The sequence below is a fragment of the Callithrix jacchus genome, chromosome 3 (genome assembly GCF_049354715.1).
Source record: "Callithrix jacchus isolate 240 chromosome 3, calJac240_pri, whole genome shotgun sequence".
Lineage (NCBI taxonomy): Eukaryota > Metazoa > Chordata > Mammalia > Primates > Cebidae > Callithrix > Callithrix jacchus.
Window position 1 is genome coordinate 80,027,323 of NC_133504.1, and position 21,350 is coordinate 80,048,672.

The window sequence follows — 21,350 nt, forward strand, 5'->3', positions numbered from 1 at the left end:
CAGTAAATTGAAACTGGACCCCTTCCTCATGCCTTATACAAAAATTGACAGAAGATAGATTAAGGACTTAAACATAAGACCTAAAACCATAAAAACCCTAGAAGAAAACCTAGGCAATACCATTGAGGACACAGGCATGGGAAAAACTTCATGCCTAACACCCTGAAAGCAATTGCAACAAAAGCCAAAATTGACAACTGGGATCTATTTAAACGAAAGAACTTCTGAACAGTAAAAGTAACTATCAGAGTGAACGGACAACCTACAGAATGGGAGAAAATTTTTGCAATCTATCTATCTGATGAAGGTCTAATATCCAGAATCTAAAAGAAACTTAAGCAAATTTACAAAAAAAAAAAAAAAAAAAAAAAAGCAAACAATGCCATCAAAAAGTTGTCAAAGGATACGAACAGACACTTCTCAAAAGAAGACACTTTTGCATCCAAAAAGCAAACAAAAAAATCTCATCACCACTGGTCATTGCAGAAATGCAAATCAAAACCACATTGAGATACCATCTCATGCCAGTTAGGATGACAATCATTAAAAAGTCAGGAAACAACAGATGCCGGAAAGGATGTGGAGAAATAGGAATAGTTTGCACTATTGGTGGGAGTGTAAATTAGTTCCACTTTTGTGGAAAACTGTGTGACAATTCCTCAAGGATCTAGAACCAGAAATACCATTTGACCCAGCAATACCATTACTGGATATATACCCAATGGATTATAAATCATTCAGCTATAAAGACACATGCACACATATGTTTACTGCAGCACTATTTACAATAGCAAAGACTTGGAACCAACCCAAATGCCCATCAATGATAGACTGGATAAAGAAAATGTGGCACATATACACCATAAAATACTATGCAGCCATAAGAAAGAATTACTTCATCTCCTTTGCAGGGATATGCAATCAAATCAAATCATATTGGTGCAGCAAACCACCAAGGCACACATATATCTATGTAACAAACCTGCACATTTTGCACATGTATCCCAGAACTTACAGTAAAAAGAAAAAAAAGTCATTAATACTACAGAAAAAGGAAAAAAACTTAATTTAAGACTGTTCTGAATAAAGATTGTGCCAGATATCCTGCCTCCTGTACTACCAATTCTTTTCTTAAGATCTGGTCTTAGATACCCTGCATAAGGTCACATATGCCTGCCTGCAAGCATTTTCATCAAGTGGATACTCTAGTCATATTTTTTTCTCATACCAATACAGTTATTTAGTCTTTGTCAAAAATGTATACAATATTTTCCAATTTAATTCTCCATTCTTCTGTTGTCTTTCCAATTTCTTTCCATTAATTATTATTTGAAACCTCACACTTTTAATGATTTCATGACACTTGATATGTTGAGAAGAATGTTTCATTTCTACATGCTGTTGAAAGAGATGTGCATAGAGTACTGAATAGAATACTAAACAAAGGATAACTGTTCTGAATAAATTAAGAAAATCATATTTTATTAAAAAAATCAATTTATCTGCTTGGAAATCATTGAAGGAAACCAGAACGAAAATATTATTTGTCATTGATACTAGTGATACTTTGGTTTCAACCCCATTAAGATATATACTTGTATGACTATGGTGCAGTCACTTAATCTACTAAATGTTACTTTTCTTATGAAGAAAAAAAAAGATAAAATGACTACTTTTTCTGTCCCCTTTTTCCATGTTGAAACTAATTTATAAACATACAGGCATATGGATTCACTTCATCATTCCAGTTCCCTGTATACTCTCATACGTCGTTTTTTGCCTCAGAATACATATTTCCTTCATAAATTTTAATATTCTTCCAAAATATTTGGCTTGAATGATTGTTTTGACAGTTTTTCAATGAACTTTTAGTATAAATTACTGTTTCACAAATATATTAGTTTTATAAATCTGTTCTGTGACTATGACCATGACCTGTGTGACTTTAGCTATCCAATTATCAAACTGAAAATTAGTTGTAGGAGTCTGATATTATACAGTGTACCCTCCCCAGATATTTGAAAATAGAACACAGGTCTCCAGATTTTCTCTTGGAGGTTCTTAACATCTAGCTGACACAATAATTTCCCTTGTGACACAGGTTTTAATTCCCTGCATATATCAAACACAAGAATCAATGCACTAAAAAAAAAAAGTTTACTGGCCAGGCATGGTGGCTCACGCCTGTAATCCCAGCACCTTGGAAGGCTGAGGAGGGTGGATCACGAGGTCAGGAGATGGAGGCCATCCTGGCCAACATGGTGAAACCCCCTTACTAAAAATACAGAAATTAGCTGGGCACCACTTGCTTGTAGACCCAGCTACTTGAGAGGCTGAGGTAGGAGAATTGCTTGAACCGAGGACGCAGAGGTTGCAGTGGGCCGAGACTGCGCCACTGTTCTCCAGCCTGGTGATAGAGCGATACTCTATCTCAAAAACGAAAACAAAAACAAAAAAACCGAAAACTTTACTATAATAGTGAATACAATGTTTTAGAAAATGATTTGATAAAACTTCATTTACAGACAGAATTATGAGCTTAAGTATGATTTTATGTGGATACTTCTGTGGTCTGATTTAACATGACAAACGAAAGGTTACTTTCATGGAAGATGAGAGAAGTTTTGGGAGAGGGGTGAAACCGCATCTACCACTAGGTTTCCAGGTAGTTGTGGGACAGTCTCCACCAAAGGTGAAAAATTCCAGAAAATAGTCTATCTTAAGTGATGTAAGAAACAAATGTAAGTGAGCTGAAGGTAAAAAGGTAAACTAATATTAATCATTTTAAAAAAAATTAAAAGCAGGCCCCAACGTCTTAAGTATGGGATGATGCATCCCGACTAACAACTCAGGAATCTCAATGGAAAAAAAGAAACTAGAAGTGTTACTATATTCTTACCTAATGTACTTATTTTCTCAAAAAGTTTCTCAGATCATTTGTTTCAGGCCTTTAAGCTACAAAGTCATTGAATATATAATAAAAATCTCACTCTTCTTTGAATAAAAATGTACAATTTTATTTTGTTTTTTGTTTTTATTGGAAACTCTTGTAGTATATCCTCATGAAATAAGATCTTATATTTTGGGTTGTTAAACATGCGTGCATAATCATGAGACACGTAGTAGCTCTTCCTTATCCATGGGGGATATTTTCCAAGTTCCCCATTAAATGTCTGAAAGCTTTGATATGCAGATCCCTATACATAACATATTTTTTATCTTATACATATATGCATACAATAAGGTTCAATAAGTGTAGAAAGGTAAGAGATTCACAACAATAATATAATAAAATAGAACAATGATAAACATATTGTAATAAAAGTTATAATAATATGGGGTTACTCTCTTTCTCTCAAAATATCTTATTGTATTTTACTCAGGTATTTTGAACTGCAGGTATCTGAAACCATGAATAAGAAAGAACTAATATATTATCCTTAATAATATTCTGAGAACATTATAGATCTTGATTGCTTTATAAAAATATGCATGTCAATGCTTTGTTAAGCTTGCTAGAAAGTAAGGTGTTTTAGGGTTAGATAATACAAAATTGTTCTTCAATTCCAATTACATTTAGTATTTCACCTGCAATGTGTGATTTTTCATAATTGTTCCAAGTCCATTTAAGATATTTAACATTTTCCAGTCTGTTGAGTATGAAAAGTTATCCTATTGTGCTATTAATTTTAATAAAATTGAGTCTACTTTCTAACATGAGTGAATAATGAATGTTTGTCTTATTTGAAGTATCTTTTCATAACTTTAAATATCTGAACATCCTTCCCAAGCTGTTTTACTCTTCTTATTAATTTATAGAATTAACGTCCTTTATAGATACTAAATTTTGTCCATAATATATGTGTTGGACATTTCCAAATTAATGGCTTATATTTACATTTTCTTTGGAGTTACTTCTGTTTAGTAGGAGTTCTTATTTTAGGCTGGCCATGTTTGTTACTAGTATGTTATCTTTTTTAAGAAAATTTTTGTTTCTAGTCTCAGTACTAAATATATATATATATTTATTTTAAAAATTTAAATTTGTGCCTTCGCTTTTGATTCATATTTCATCTGAAATTGATTTTATGTATGGAATGAGGTAGGCATACATTTTTATGTTTTACATTTTTCAAGGATAACTAATTGTCTCATCAGCATTTATTGAACAGTCTATTCTTTCCACATGAATCTGGAAAGCCAGCTTTGTTACAGTTCGTTCTTCCATATTTTCTAGGATCTATTACTTTGGTTTCTATACTTTTCCTCCAGTAATTTGCCCTTTATTGTGACAATACTAAACCATCTTTCTTACTGTAGTTTTAATTTCTGGTAAAGTGTCTCTGCTTCAATGGTGTTCTGAATATTCTTGGATCTTAGTTTTATCATGTGAATTTTAGAATTTTATTGTTAAATTTTACATAAAAATCTGATGGTATTTTGATTAAAATTTCAGTGAAAAGATAAATCAATTTGGGTTGAATGGTTAGCTTTAGTCTCAGTAATTCTCAGTGAATGATACTCAGTATTGCTATCAATGACTATAGTACATGTTTACATTTAATTGTCTTCTTTCAAAAAACTACTTCGTTGTTTTCCCACAATGATCATACACATCTTGCTTATTTTACTTTATTTTTTAATACAGAGACATGAGTTTTGCTATGTCGTGTAGGCTGGTCTCTAACTCCCGGTCTCAAGTGACCCTTCTGTATAGGCCTCCTAAAGTGCTAGGGTTACAATCCTGAGCCACCAACCACACCCGGCCAAGCTCATTTATTTGTTTAAGACTTGCCCCAATATTTCTGACATTTAATATACTCACTCCTAAGAAATATTTTTAATCTAATTTAAAATATTTCTTGCTCGTTTATAGAAATTAGTAACCATGTTGTTATTATTGTTGTTAGGTGACTGTTTTCTGATTTGTGCATTTCTTATAGATAATCAGCCTCTTTGAAAGAGAAAGGTATGCAGTAAAGATTGCTGGTGCCCAGCAAAACCCGTGTTCTCTGCTTTCTCATGATCATATAGATAAACTCCAATTTTAGTATCAATTTTAAAATGAGTTCTGGCTAAAGGAATGTGAGCAGAATTTGTTTGTGTCATTTCCGGGGTTGGCCTATGTAGGCTTTCAAAACACAACTTTTGCTCTCCTTTTTTTCTCTGTTGGAATAGAAAGGAGGAAATAACTCATAATATACAATAAAGGTGGCAATGAGATTTAAGATACTGTGTACTGAATTGGCACAAACCTGTAGGGGAAAATAACTCTTACAGGACCAAACTAGATATATTATGAGCAAAAATATATATATTTTTCTGCAAAACTGGAATTACAATATGGCAGATTACTGCAATTAGCCTATTTTGACTACTATGGTATAACAGCTTGAAGTTTATTTAAAAATAGCTGATTTCAAACTAGCTGCATGGCACAATATGTACATATTACACATATTGTATAATGTCATGTAGCATTTTAAGAGAAATAAATTTCAGTAAGTTATTTAATGACTATCTTCTGTCTTGCAAGCACTGGGTAAGTTACGTAGATATGTGAAGGCATAATTCTGAACTTAAGGATATATAACTCAGTAAGGGACATAGACACAAAATTGCTGCATAAACCACAACAAGAGAGAAAAAGAAAAAAATACCCACCAGCTTCCAGGAGTGCACATAAGAGAGGCCCCTCAGTTTGTCCACCCTGATGTTTAGTGAATTGTTTTGAGAAGAAATATATTAATTGATCCTTATGTATTTTTTGGTAAACATTTATGTATAAACTAATGTTTTAATAATAAAATAAAGACATCTTTGTCCAATGTCTCTCTCATGGTTCTAAGAGGGCTGTTCCATCTCCACCTCATCTCTACATTCCAAAATGAAGTGAAAGCAATTTACTACAAGATAGATGTGATACATCACCTATGAAAGAAAATCAGATTCAGAAAGCTAAAGCACAGTTCCATTTGTATCTTATTTGCCAGAATTATTAATTATAGCAAGTTGTCTAATGAAGTAGGTTACATTGACACTCAGAATTTGTTGGAAAATAAGAAAGAAAGAATGAATACCACTAAGGCAAGAGGGAGCTCTTTTTGATCCTGAACTTAAACTACTCTGATTGTAGAGTATTTTTAATATGTTACTTTGATTAACATCCTTAATATTTATTTAGATTTTTTAAATTAGTACTTGAAAATATCTTTATTTTGTCTGTATTCATGCAGGTTTATATAAAAACAATTTTATAAGAAAAGTTTGAACAATTTATTTTCTTTTCTCCTGTCAAACAGATAAATATCATTAGATTTAAAGGTTCTTTGGATATTCATCAATTTTTTTGAGGAATTATTCTTTTAAAGAGTTTTTAAAAGTATTATTTCTTGTCTGTGAATGTGATATGCATATTATTCCTTTCCTGTATTATTCTAATTCATTTCATTTTATTCTTTGCCTCTTCTGTAATCATGTGAGTTATATAATACCCTATGTTGTTTTCATTTTCTTTCAAAGAACTGGCTTTTTGTTTTAGCTATTAGTCTTTTATTTATCTACACTCAAATTAATCATTTGGATTTTAAATAATGAGTTCAAGAAAGTAGTCAAGAAAAGGTAGAGAAAAAAGCTATGATAAAAACATGCAAGTATGAACAATATGATGTCTGGAGAAAACAAAAAGACCGGTACTTTTTTAGAACAAAAAGTATAAATTGGATGAAGAGAATGAAAAATATATCTAAGAGGCCAAGGGAGATTCAGAGCATTAGAGCTTAATTGCCCCCTGCCCAATAGTAAGCAGGTACCTAAGTAGGTACCAGCATCTCCCTCATCACTGCAAGTTCATATTACTTGCACTTAGCCAAAAAAACAAAAACAAACAAACAAACAAACAAAATCCTTATCCTATCTCAGGTTGATTGAGACTCTCTAATGCTTTTATGACAAACGAGTTCTTCCAAAGAGCTCAGAGCTCTTTCCTTTTTATGTTTGTATAATTGATGCCCTCTTTCTTCACTCTGAATCTTTAAAACAGAGTGTAGTTAATGAATTTTGAAGGTGACAGAAGAGCTGAGAAGCTGAGTAAAGGTACGTTTAGTTACTCAGAAATTAGCAACTGTGAGAAGCTAGAAGCTGATCTTATCCCACAGCTGGAAGGACAAAGGAGGAAGGAAATGTATGTGAGCCCAGGTTCACTTCTGGAAGCTGGTGCTATGTGAGGCCTATGAGTAAGTTTTGAAGCCACCAAAGAGATTCAGAGCCATAATATGTACTACTGAAGGCAGAGAGAAATAGCAGAATACTCTGGTTTTGCCCTTCCTCATCCCTGAACTCTTCCATTATTGCCTCCCATTTGGTGAATTCAAGGAGAAATGAGCTGACATGGCAGCTGGAACACCAGGTTGCAGGGGCAAAATCCTGTATGCAGACAGTAGAAAAGGCAGGAGTTGGGTCACAAACTAAGGACAATCAGTCTTTGAGTCAGCACAAAAGGTAATACAAAATAAGTAGAGTGGCCTTGCTTAGATTTCATTCTCATTCTATTTGAAAAAGAAGTACAACTTTAACTTATGCAATTATTTTCTCTATACTTTCTGAAAAACTTTCAGTTGTCTTGTGCATGTGTGTGTGCATGCACGCGTATGTGTGTTGTGTGTGTGAGTGAGAGAGAGAGACATTAAAGCAAAGATGCCAGGTAGGAAGTTGACATATGAGTGAGTCTTACATGAAGAGTCAGATTGTAGATGCAGAAAGTCCCCAGCACATGTTTAATAGTTCAACCCCTGCAACTTAGTTTGAAAGAGCCATAAAAAAGATACTGTGAATATTGGAGCCAAAAAGATAAAAAATTTAAACAAGTAATAATAAGAAGAAAAAAGTGAGGATATCACATCTAAGAAGGAAAATTTAAAAATGACTCAAAACGGATGAAGTAATAAATTGTCTATTTTGACCATTGTTTGCTGCGCATACCAAGGCTTTAAGTATGATTTCCAATCATTCATCATCTATAATTTTGTTTCAGTTTATTTCAATTTGTTTAAGAGATTAAATCAATCTACTAATCAATACAAGTATATAATATTTAACAAATCTTTGACATTTTTCTAGTCTTTTATTGTTATCTTGTCCACATATAATGCTAAACTATTTCCAAAATATTTGATTTATGTTAAGTCAATTTGTTTTACAAATGGAACATACCAGTCAATAAAACAAGTAGGGAAAGTAGAGGATAAGAGGATATTCTAATTCTTACCAAAATGTGAATGTTAAATCAATGTGTCAGATGTTACTTGGTGCTTTAAAGACATATCCTTAGTATTCACAAAAAACCTGTGAAGTCACAGAACCCAGATTAAAAAAAAAAGAGACACAATAAAAAACACAAAAACTAAAAACAAAACCAAAGCCTGGTACACAGAAAGATTCTTACCTAAAGTTAATCAGCTACTGATACAGAGTGAATGTTCCAACATAATTGTCTACTCTTTCCTAATAGCACACTGCTTCTCTGTATATTATACTTTTATCTTACTATAAACGTTTTTTTTATTTTAACTAAATACTGGTGTTCAGTATTACATTTCTCTTCTAACATAAAAAAATAAGATCTTAGATTTTATCTTGAAGACTCCATTTCAAAAATTCAAAGTATTTTTTCACATTAACATGTTATTCTTTAGTAAATCATATGTGAATTAGTTTAATATTCTATAAAACCAGAAAATCAGGCATTTGTCATATACAATTAGCTTGTCTTTAATCTTCCTATTTCCACTGAAGTATTTTGAGATAGAAGTAATATGGTACTTACACCAATGCAACCTAATGAAATTTCGGCACATAATTTTTTAAATTAATCTGTTGTACCATGGTCATATGATAGTTTTAAAGCAGACTAAAACTAAATGATAGCAGTTAGCCAGAAGAAAATCTATGATGTAGAAAAAAAGGAGAAATTTAAATAGTATCAAATGCATTTTCATTAAATAAGGAACAATACTTCATTGTGAGAACTCTTCTTTTTTTCTCCTGTAAGCTTTTAAAAGAACATCCAAAGTCATATAAAATTATATAATAGATTCTTACATTCTTTGCCTAATATGAATTATTTTTTCTGCTTAAAAAATGCATATTTATTTTGTGCATAATTTTCTTGCATTTTTTCCTTCACCTGTCCTTTTCCTATTTTTTCTTTATATTCTGCTAACACTTCTGCACTGCTTTTTATCTGTTAAGTACAGTGATATAGTGTCATAGTATTGATGTCAGTGCAGGACGATTTATGCTGTTTCTCCTTTTAGGATTTGTTTTGAATACATGAGATTTTATACCTTTGTATTGTTTTTTATGTTTAGGTTTAGTTGACTTCAAACCTCCAAAATTAGAAAAATATCTGAGAAGGTTTTTATACCAAATAAAGAAGAAACCATCCTGCAGTAATCCCCACAATCAAAATGAAGGCTTCCACAAATGATACATACAATTTTTGCATTTTTTAATTTTAACATGTAAATAATAAGTGGTAAGACTGGCAAATAAATACATAGAATGATCATTTCTAAGATATGCATTTCAATATTTCAGATAATAGCACAATGACAGAGATAAATGAAATGTATTTTAAAAATCATATATACTCAAAAGAACTGAAAGTAGAGATTTAAACAGGTATTGTATAACCATGTTTAGGGCAGCATTGTTTATAATAGCCAGAAGTTCAAGTGTCTAGCAACAGACAAATGATAAGAAACATAATATTTATATACAATAGAATATTTTTCAGAATTGGAAAGAAGTTCTAACACATGCTACAATATGCATGAAACTTGAAGACATTATGCTAATTGAAACAAATCAGTAACAAAAGAGAAAATGTTGTATGATTCTACTTGAATGAGATAATGTAGTTAAATTCATAAAGACAGCAGAATGGTAGTTGCTGGGGGTTGGGGAGATAGAGAAATGGGGAATTATTATTTAATGAGTACAGAGTTTATTTGGTAAAAATGAAAATATTTTGAAGATAAATGATAGTGACAGTTGTGCAATAATGTGAATGTCCCCAATGCCACAGAAATGTATACTTACAAATAGCTTAAATGGTAAATTTTATGTTCCGTATATTTAGCCACAATTTTTAAAAAGCAAAGAAAATATTTTAAATGCATCAAATATCAAAATATGAATATAAAAATGAAGAAATAATTAATAAAAAAATTATTGCACTAGGAAAATTCTGACTTCTGAGATTTGATATAGCTGAGATCACAAAGGAGAGATGTGGTGTTGAGTGTAGAATTGGGATGATGGTTACAAGAAAACAGGAATGTTATACAGTGACCGTGTCAAGAAAAGAAAGGCTCATTGAACAATTGCTAATTGACATTATGCTTTTCCTGTTCATGTTCAGATCAAGTTCCAATCTCACCGTCCTCTCTTTTTGGTATTGCAGGCAGTTCAATTTTCAAACTACATATCCCCTGCTGAAATGAAAATAAGATCTGTAGTTTAGTTAATAATATCATACAAATATAAATTTCCTAGTTCTGATACAATGGTTAGATAAAATGTCAAATATTGGTTGAAACTGGGTGAAAGGTATATGAGAACTCTTTGTACTATCTCAAACACTTTTTTATAAGTCTAAAATCAACTCAACATTTTGCAGAAATTTTAAATGAAAATACAGGAGCATAAAATGTCCTGCTTTCCCTTCTCTTTGGTATTATTAGCACATCTTAAGTTTCATACCTCTCCTCTAATTTCCACACCTCTCCTCTAATTTCCACAAATTTCTAAAAAAAAAAATATTTCTATAATATCATATAGTGTCTAGAAGCCTTTATTGAATTGTTTTGCTTGAGTTCTACAGCATTTTTGTCAGATATAAAAAAGGATTATTTGTATTTTATAGATGACAAAATTATACCTCAGATTTTCTTTAACCAAGGTACCTAGTTAGGAGTATCTAGGCTATTTAATTCCATATGCCTCTTAAGATAATATTAAATACCTTTTACCATAATCCAATATTTGATTAGCTATTGTCAAAAACAAAAACAAAAGCAAACATTTTAATATAGAAAAGAGATGTCAGGTGGTGGGGGGCAAGGGGAGAAAGAGAATTGGACAAATGTCTAATGCGTGCGGCACTTAAAAACCAGATGACAGGTTGATAGGTGCAGAAACCACTATGGCATATGTGTACCTATGTAACAAACCTGCACATTCTGCACATGTGTCCCAGAAATTAAGGTAAAATTAAAAAAATAAAATAAAATATATGATTGAGTGATTTAAATATATGGGCAAGAGAAAAAGGAAAGTAGAGAGAAAGAGGAAGAGAGTTCAAACAAATGGGGTAAAATGTTAACTGTAGATGAATGTGAATAAGGGTATTGCATGACTTTTTCTTTATCAACTTTTTTTGAGTTTAAAATTATTTCCAAGTAAAAAGTTAAAAAAAAACAAATTATTGTAACAAAAGAGGGTGTTTTCTCTTGTTCAAACATTTTAAAAACACATTTGAAATGAAATAGCATTAAAACTTCTGAGATCTGATACATGTTAGATTGAGTTTCTTAATACCATCTCAACTTTTTCTGCAATGAAATTCAAAGTAAAAAAATATACATTCAATTGAGAGTCTCTCATTTTCAACGTGAAAATAATGTTTTGTAAATTATTATGTAAAATATTTTGTAGTTCCATAAGTTTAAAACATTAATGTCATCCTAACATATAATTCATTAAATGCCCTTGTGCAAATATTTAAGTCTAAAGAACTACCAATTTACAAAATATGATATATATATCAGATGATATATATTTTTTCTTTTTCTTTTATTATTTTTTTAAAATTATATTAAAGCAGCCTGGGTGAAGAGTGAGACTACGTCTCAAGAAAAGTTATTATTGTTATATTTTTAAAGTTTCAGTGTGCCTGTGCAGGACATTCAGGTTTGTTACATAAGTAGACATGTGCTATGGAACCCCAAAAAGTTAAAAAGTTAAAAATATGAAGTTATCCTAAAATGTTTTTAGGTTTATTATGAATAGTACTTCTAACAGCATTTGAAAATTTTCAAAAACAGTTTCTAAATATATTATTGAAATTTACCATGTTTTTGACAATCTAAAAGTCCAAAACAACTAATAGAAAAAATTAAACCTATTATTACATGTTTACATGTTTGTTATACATTATTGCATCTTTGAAAAAAAAATACTAGAATGATTATTAAAATTTTTTTAATATGGATATATATATATTATGTTCATTTAATACTGTATGGATATATGTAGATTGATAGTATGAACTGGAGACAATACAAAGGAGAGTTATAAAGTGTTAAACACTGGACACATTTTTTATTTCTATATCAGTATTATTTAGGCACATACTATACAAAATTACAAAGATTGTTAGGGCATGAGGTTGCAAACATCTGGCATATATCTCCAAGATAGTTTGTCTAAATTGTCATAATAAAATGACTTAAAGATCCATAAGTTCAGTTTTAAAACTCAAGAATATTGAACTAAAATATGCAGGAAATTTTATTCTAAACAAGATTTTTCAATGCAGTAATTTCTGTATGTGCAAATATAATGAATCACCTCTCATTTTTGAGCAGCAAGTGAAAATAATACATTATATTCTGTACAGTGAATAGAACAACATATTTTAAGACTGTTGAGAAAGGGTAATCTATATCCTGAATTGGTTAAATACTCACAGTTTGCTGAGAAACTTTGACACTTTTAATTATGATTTAAAATTGGTCAGTTTCTTGAAAAAAACAGAACAAAAATATTTTTCAAACAAAAGTTTCTAAAAGGCACAGACTATCAAGTTAAATCAGTAAAAATGTCATGGTCACAAATCCTAGTTTCTAAATAGCATTGCTCAGTGACATTCATTCCACTTTACTGCATACAGTGAAGCTGAAAACTTTTGTTATGAAATAAAGCAATAAATAAGAAAGAGTGAATGCTGCCTGCGCTCTTCAATTGTAACTGCTTTCAAATAATTTCCAAAAACTGTGCCAATGAGCTCTAAAGTATAGCTTCCAATCCTATAATTAAAAGCATATTTATTATTTAAAAGCTGATTTTGTAATAATTACAGAGAATTGCAAAATTAATGAAAAGGAATAATAAAAAGAAACTTGGTATGCTCATTACCCAGATTCATCAAGTAATATTTTGTTACATTTCTTTCAGTATTTTGTCTTTCTTTGCATACATATATATATAGAGAGAGAGAGAGAGAGACCCATTTCACAGTGGGTTGACTATCTGATGCTCCTTTACCTCTGAAAACTTCAATTAGTTTTTTTCTTGCAAAATGAATATATTCTTAATTAACCATATACAATTATTGAATTCAAAAAATTTAACATTTAAACAAACTGTTATTTCATGTAATATATATTCAGATTTATGCAACTATCTCAATTTTGAAGTTAAATTTGTAGGGAAAACAGCTTAAAATTTTTACTCTGTTTAACCAGATGTCTAAACAGATGTCTCTTTATTCCATTTGAAATACGTAATTTCTTCTTTGATATTTACCTTAAAATATGCCTGCTAACTCTCATAGGTCTAGATAACACATCTTGATTATTTAAATAAATATGTAATCTTACCTTACAGGAATTTCTACCTTGGTCCGCTTGGCTTTTTTGGAACCTGCATAGAATTAGACTTCTTGTGCCTAACAACCCCTCTGCACAAAGAATTCTCATTATAGTCAATTGCTGTGGCTTACATTTTCCCACAACTTCATATATTTACATAATGAAAATGTTGATAATACCAAAGCATAGGTTAAAGACTTTTCATCACTATTGAAAGGAGAGAAAAAAATTTTCTGATGAAATTAGAAAGCTGAGACCTACTTGAAAATGACAAAAAGTCAAAGCTGATAGGGCCATCTAAGTATTAGACTGAAAGTTGATTTTCTTTCTACTTCTGATCAGAGAAAACATTCTTGTCTTACATTGATTAAGGGAGCAACAGCTACTACAGGAAAATAGTAAGGCATCTTCTGCTGAAGTGAGGCTTTTAGGTTAATCCAAGTAATGGACTGGACAGCAACATTTACTCAGGATTAAGTGTTTTTTTACCACGTGATTAGCTAATTTAAATGAACTAAATACTTAAATGGCTTTCTTGAAAAGGTAATCTTAGCACTCCTATGGGCAATATGTATTATCTTGGGTCAACATAGCTAAACTATTTTTATTAATTTACCTTCAAATTAACTTACTGCCTGTATGTTTATTGCATTTTTATTGCATTTGAAGTCATCACCATTAAACTTGTGTCTCAATCCAGAGATTATATTATGTTGGTTTATAATTTTTTTTATCTTGTAAATCCAGCTAATCAAATAATTTTTTAAAATTTCTAAACAATCTGACAAAGCTACCTACGTCTCACTTTTTCCGTTGCTACTTGTACAAATCAAATCTTCACTATTCCTAATATGGAAAACTTCCTACTTCCATCTAAGACAATTTCAGTTAGTTTTCCTTAATAATGCCCAAGTTATCTTTATAAAACACTTATTCATTTTTCTGATTAACATAATTTAAAAATATTCCATAGTTTCAGAACAAAATGTCCTCAGCATGTAATCCATCTTCTACATGCTTCTTTAAGCATGATTTCCTCTTTCAACACTTCTATGATCACATAGAACCATACTGAACACAGTCCCCAAAGGCAAATGAATGGCCTGTGGCTTTTAGTAACCACTTTTTACTTTTGTAATTTGTTTGTTTGCTTTGATATTTCCAAAGGAATCCCCTTCAGCCATCCTTTCCACCTACCCACTCAGAGCAACAGGAAGATAAGTGCCTGTAAAGCTATGAAGACTGGAATCCAAATTTTCATTCTACCTTTTTAAAGTTACAACACTTTTGACAATTACTCGATATTCCTAATATTCACTTCCTCACCTAAAATGTTTTAAGTAATCTCTCTCTCAAAAATGAGTTATGACAACAAAATGAAATAAGACATGGGATCCTGATACTAGAAAATTCTTATTTGAATCTTCATCTTTAACTGAATTGCCTGCTTTCTATCTCCACATAGATATGTAATGGACATGTCTACCTCAGCAAGTATAATGATTCACTGTAGAGTTAATTGGTCCTCACATCCAGTTTCTCAAGACAAAAAAAAAAAAAAAAAAATTGCTTTTAACTTCCACCGCTCAATTCTGTATCCTTTAGTGAGTTCTTTCAATTCTAACTCAAATGAACCTTGTAAATATATATGCATCTTTTAATCTTTCTTCTCTTTACCTTAGTCTACCCTAAAGTTATCTGCCCAATACCCTCTTAATAAGTCACTTGCCATGTTTGTACCCTTCCACAATTCTCTATCCATACACTTGAACCTTCAATGGAAGATTAGATCTCTCTTCCCACTCCTGGGCTTTCTGTCACACTTAGTAAAAGTTTCTGTTTTGCCTTGCCCTACAAAGAGCCTTAGAGTCTGGTCTTTCTGTGAAAGTGACATCATGTGTTTCTCCTTTTCTTGCCGTTTATCAGCCAGTCCAGCTCTTCTTTCTGCTCTCAAAGTTGACTAAGCTCCTTTTAACTTCAAGGTGGCTTTATCATATATCAGTTAACTAAACTGATGGATTATTTTGTAAAATAGCCCTTGACACTTAAAAAATTACTTTTATTTAATTAATACTTATATACCCTACTGTACTTATTAGCAACCTGCCTATATAGCTCATTTCTGAGAATCACAGAACACACCAGTGTCTGGCAAATCTTATATCGTCCAGTTGTGTTATTTATATTTTTGAGCTACACATTTAAGATTTTTCTCAAATGCTAACTTTTCCATAACTGTTCTTAACATTATGTCCATTCTCCTTTACTAATTTCTGCAATCCTCAGTTGAATATTAACATATTATTGTTTTTGTTTGATTTTTTTTCTAGTTTCTAAACATTATTTGAATAGAAAATCTACGGCTTTAATCTTGTTTTACTAGGAACTATTGCAGTCATTAACAAGTCAGATAATAAATTATCTTTTAATAGTAAAAAAAAATTGTTGAATAATAGATTTTATTCAGTTGTTTATGTCACCGTATTAACATAATAGCTTTAAAAAACTTTTGCTTAACTTTGTTCCATAGACTAATGTATGACAAAGGGAATAGGGAATATTATATTGCTATATCAATAATATACTTGAATATCAAAGTGCTGTGGACAATGTCTTGAAGAATATTAGAATCTCAATTATATAGATGAGAAGCTATAAAAGTCACAGTCTACTTTCTTACAGGCTTACTCAAGAGACTCTCTTACAGATACTTTTAGTTAGACATGAAAACTCTAAAATTCTTGTTTTCTGGAGAACTTTAAATGGAAGGAGTTTTATTTTAGAAGGAACCCCTGACCTTTTTTGGTGTAATATAGCGTAAGTACTTATATTTGTTACTGGTTAATTTACAGATATATTTATTGCATTTTCTCTTACTATTTTATGCAAAGTGAAATGTAGCAGGAGACAATAACAAACTTAGAATATCCTTTTGATATTTTTTTAAGATTATCTTGCTTCCATCTCACAGGCAGCTAAAAGAAGCCGGTTGAAACTTTGAACTGTCTACCTGGAATCTCCTTAGTCAGATCTACAAATCTATCAGTTTCCCTTTTTACACTTCCTGTAACCATAGTTTACAGTTTTGTTAATTTTTCTTCTAGTACACACTTGATCCTCTTTCCTCCAACTTGCAGTAACTGACTGCTCATTGTTCTTCAAATCTTTATCACCTCTTTGAGACCAACCACCTGTTCCAAAAGTCAGTGCAGTATATTTCAGATTTTTTTTTTAATGGCAGCACCCTGCTTCTATGTAGCAAACACTGTTTCAGTTACCTGTTACTATTATATCTCATAGTTCCATTGATTGGCTGGGTCTCAGCAGGGCAGTTTCTTTACTGGTCACTCTTGGAGTCTCTCACACAGACTGAGTTGGCGAATGGACTATAGCTGGTGCTGAATGCCTGCTGCCTTCTGCCTTCCCCTTCTGGACTTGCTGTCTATTTTTCTCTAGGGCATCTTCACATGGATTTTTAATCTCTCCAAAAAGAAGCCTGGAGTTCATACAAGGTGGTTCAGGACAGTAAGAGAGAGTGTTCCTAGACTGACAATTGAGAAAAGATACAGGAGTGTTTAAGGCTGTTAAGAGCTGGACACCAAAGTGGCACAGTATCAAATCTATATTCTATTGTTGCAACAGACTAGATTCAAGATGGTAGGCAACAACATAATGTAATCAACCATGGGAAATTCACTGGGGTAAGTTCAGTAACAGCCAGTGTACTTGCCATTATTATTAATTTTTTTCCTCAACCAGGATTGGCTAGTGTTTGAAGATGATTTTGCAAGCTGAATATGTGGAGGTATATTTTTAAGTATTTTGAAAAGGAGAAAAAAACTTAAAAGAAAGAGAAACATAGAAAAGAGTGATAAAAATAAGGAAAGTGAAAGGTAAAAATAGTCCTTTGTAGATATTGCTGCTAGCAATCAATAAAAGACAAAGTTGGGTGATGAAACCTTTATAAAGATATATAAGCAACTAGGAAAAATTTCACCACCAAATTTTTAATGCCAAAACTGGTGACACAAGGCAATTATTGAGTGGGAGTAGGGTGCCGCATGAAATAACTTGGGTACAAAAAAAGTAACATAACTTGTACCTTACAGAAAGCCGTTCGGAATGTAAACACTTTAGGAAAGCACAATAACACAACATTATCACAAACTGTGAAAAAAAAATGACTGTATGGGGACTGTTTTTATAACTAGAAATGACATGTGTGAAAATAATAAGGGGTTCCTGCAAGGATAATAAATGACCCATTAGTGGTTCTAATGACTTGTAATATTTGGATTTATTTGGCTACAGTAGCATTCAGATTTTGCATATCTGTAATTGTTTAAAAATGTCAAAACATGTCTTGAAATACTTTTAATCTAAAAATAATTCTGCTGACAGAAGTTAAAAACTACAGGAAGTCTTACAGTTCCATCCAGAGGAAAATGTATTTTTCATAATTCTGCACTTAGAAGATGTTGACAATTCTATTGATTTCTGTATCTTACAGAGCACTTGACTTAATTCTATGCTTAAGGGAACATATGTTTTCAAGCATTTTAGTTGAAACACAGCTAAAGTTGAGGGCAATATTTTCTCCAATATCCTTAGTCTGCTTGGAGTGTTCTTAGTATGAAGTACATTCCTAAATTACTAATTTTTAAGATAATACTACTGAATCTGTGGACTAAAGTAGTCTTCTGTAACTTCACTTCTATTGAGAAATTGCATTGCTATTTATAAAATATTTAATGTATTTTAGATTAAAAATAGTATTTAAAAATTTTTAAACTCTTTTTACTTCTCTAACTCTAGAAATAGTGAAAGAAATACTAACTTTTCTATCTTGGAACATCAAAACTTAGTAAAAGCATGGAAAAAATGACACGTATTATTGCTCTTCTCATGTTATTTAAATCAATTTTATCCTTTCATGGTTATTAAAATACTATTCCCCCCAAAATATATAAAATTATAAAATACATTAAATTACTTATAAAAATATTATAAATACTTAAATTATTATTAGTTAATTTACATACAGATTTATTTCATTTTCAGGGATCCCTTTATGCCAAATGACAAGCAGCAGGACACAGTAAGTAAGAAAACTAAAGATGGTCATGTGATTAGATAAATGAGAACATTGGATAACATTCTGGTATAGTTTGAATTTTGCTGAAAAATAAAGAGTTTTGAAAATATTATTTTTCAAAACTGTTGTCAAAATGTAATGTGAAATTCCATCTAAAATGTCAAACATCTAAATGATGATAAATACTTCTTGGCCTATGGAAGTCTGGAAAAATTAAGTACAGATTCAGTATTAGACATCTTCTGAGATAAGCACCCTGATGCAAGGGGAAGCATGACTGGTATTCTAAGTTCGCATCTTTTAAATGAGCAGAAATATTTATAGATTTTTTTTAAACCTCTTTTAATCTAGGTATGTGAAGCATGGTAGATTGTAGTTTCCTGAACTTATCTAATTATTAAATATTAATTTATTTATTCAATAACATTTTGTGAGACTGCAATTTATGTTCTTAGAAAGTCCAAAGCATATGATCCACCTCATGAATTTTAAATTTTAATAATAGTTTTTAGCCATATTGTCTTAATAGGTATAAATTTAAAAACTTTTAATCAAACAATCAATGTAATGGTCAGCATATTTTGCAAAACAATTAACCAAAAGGAAAATATCATGTTTTTTTTGATACTGATTCTAGCTAACCAGAACAAACCTGAGGAAAACCTAAATTTATTAAGAAATAAGGAATTATGATTTTCAAGATTCTTGTACCTTCATTATTTTATTTATGTTCACAACTTAAGTGTGAAGGAGTTAAGGCAGGCATTATAATTTCACATTTAAAAATGAGGAACTAAATTTCTGAGACATTATGTGGTATATTCAAAGTAACAGTATAAACATTTAAATAAAACTCTTCTACAACTGCCTGTATGTATAAATTTCTAGAGGTATTTGAGGTTTGAGGAAATTTCAAAAATTTTAAAGGAAAACTCAATTAGAAATGAAGGACTTTGAAATTGTTCTGAAAATGACTAGATCAACAAAATAAAAATATATTTTTTAAACAATTGTTTAAAAATTTTAGAAATAAAAATCTTATTTTAGCTCTACATCTCTTTATTACCCAAGTAAACTTAGATGAAATCTTAGCTGAATTGTTTTCAACCTTAGAACACAATACATTTTGATAGTACATCCATCATGAAAACATTTAAAAATACATTTGGACAAAAAGACAGAAAAATATCTTCATAACAGATATAACCAGTCTATGAAACAATACCTGGATAGATTTTCATGGTTTTTTACTTTTAGTTCTTCCCTCCTGCTTTATAATTGTGACACTGTCTTTGAGCACAAATCTTTAGTGTATAAATGACGACACAGTCAATCTCACTCTGATTTTTGTTTTGCCTTTCTTAAAGGCAGATTGCCCAGGAAATGGTGTCACCCAAAACAGTAGTAAGGGAAGGTTGTGCTATTAGGTTTACATTTGCAACAACATTGTAATACTTTAGAGAGAGCATTGAAAATTGTGATAAAAATATTTTGCCTCTATAAAATGGACTAAGGTATAAAACATCAGAAATAAGGATGCTAACCTACAAAGGTTCCTGTGGCCAAGAGGGCCTTAGGGTTTTGCTTATCTTGACTAAACCTTAGATAGGCCTTTTCTTGCCTTTAGGCCCCTGACTTCTCTCTCCTCCAGGTCCTTACAAAATCCCCATGACCCAAGAACAGAGGAACTTTCCTTCCTTTTTATAGGATTCAACTGATAACTGCCCATTCTTTCTCTGCCCCTTTGAGATGTAAATATTTTCAAAAGCTTTCTATCAATTATACAACACATATTTTTCATTGACCTAAGGGCCATCTCTTCGAATTACAATCGTGATTCCTATCTCCTGGTTTGTGTCTAGAGTAGGAGCCTAACATCAGTGCTTAAATTCCTTCAAGCTCCAAAACTTTGTTTTTATAAGTATCCCAGAAGTTTATTTTTCCTTTGGATAAATCCAATTAGTTAACACAGATGGTCATCTCAATTACCAAACAAATTTAGGATAAACTATGTGTGACAAATGGTGTTGTCAAGTTCTCATACTTTAGGACTAGTTATTGTTTAACTTGAGAATATGTATGTAATCATTTGTATCTGCTTAGCTATATAAAAGTGTGAGATCCCTTTCACTCTTTTCAATCTTCTTCCAGATTGCCTGTAATGTGCATCACAGATTTAAATTTTATTCAATAAAATTTTTCTCTTCTATCTTTTTGGAGACTTTTCTGGATTGGGAGATTTTGGTTTCAGTTATACTTTTCATGATAGGGACAGGATCTGTCATGTCAGTTCCTCAATTGAACAGACTAGTTGAAGCTCTGTAGCCACACAACAGTTAGGTAAGAGAAACTAAACTATGTAATATCTCTCTGTAGCTCTCTATTCTTTTGCAATGCTAGCCTGATGGACAATTCTCTCTAATTTAAAGAGGGTACTGTTGAATAAGCATGGGTAATATGGGCTCTAAAATTCTATCAGGATCACTGCATGGTCGTATTACCTGGTGTCAAAAACCTAAACAACAGACAGAGAGAGACTGTAAAAGAAAATGATGTTTACTTTGGAGTAGCATTGCAATGGAAATATGCATTGTATAATA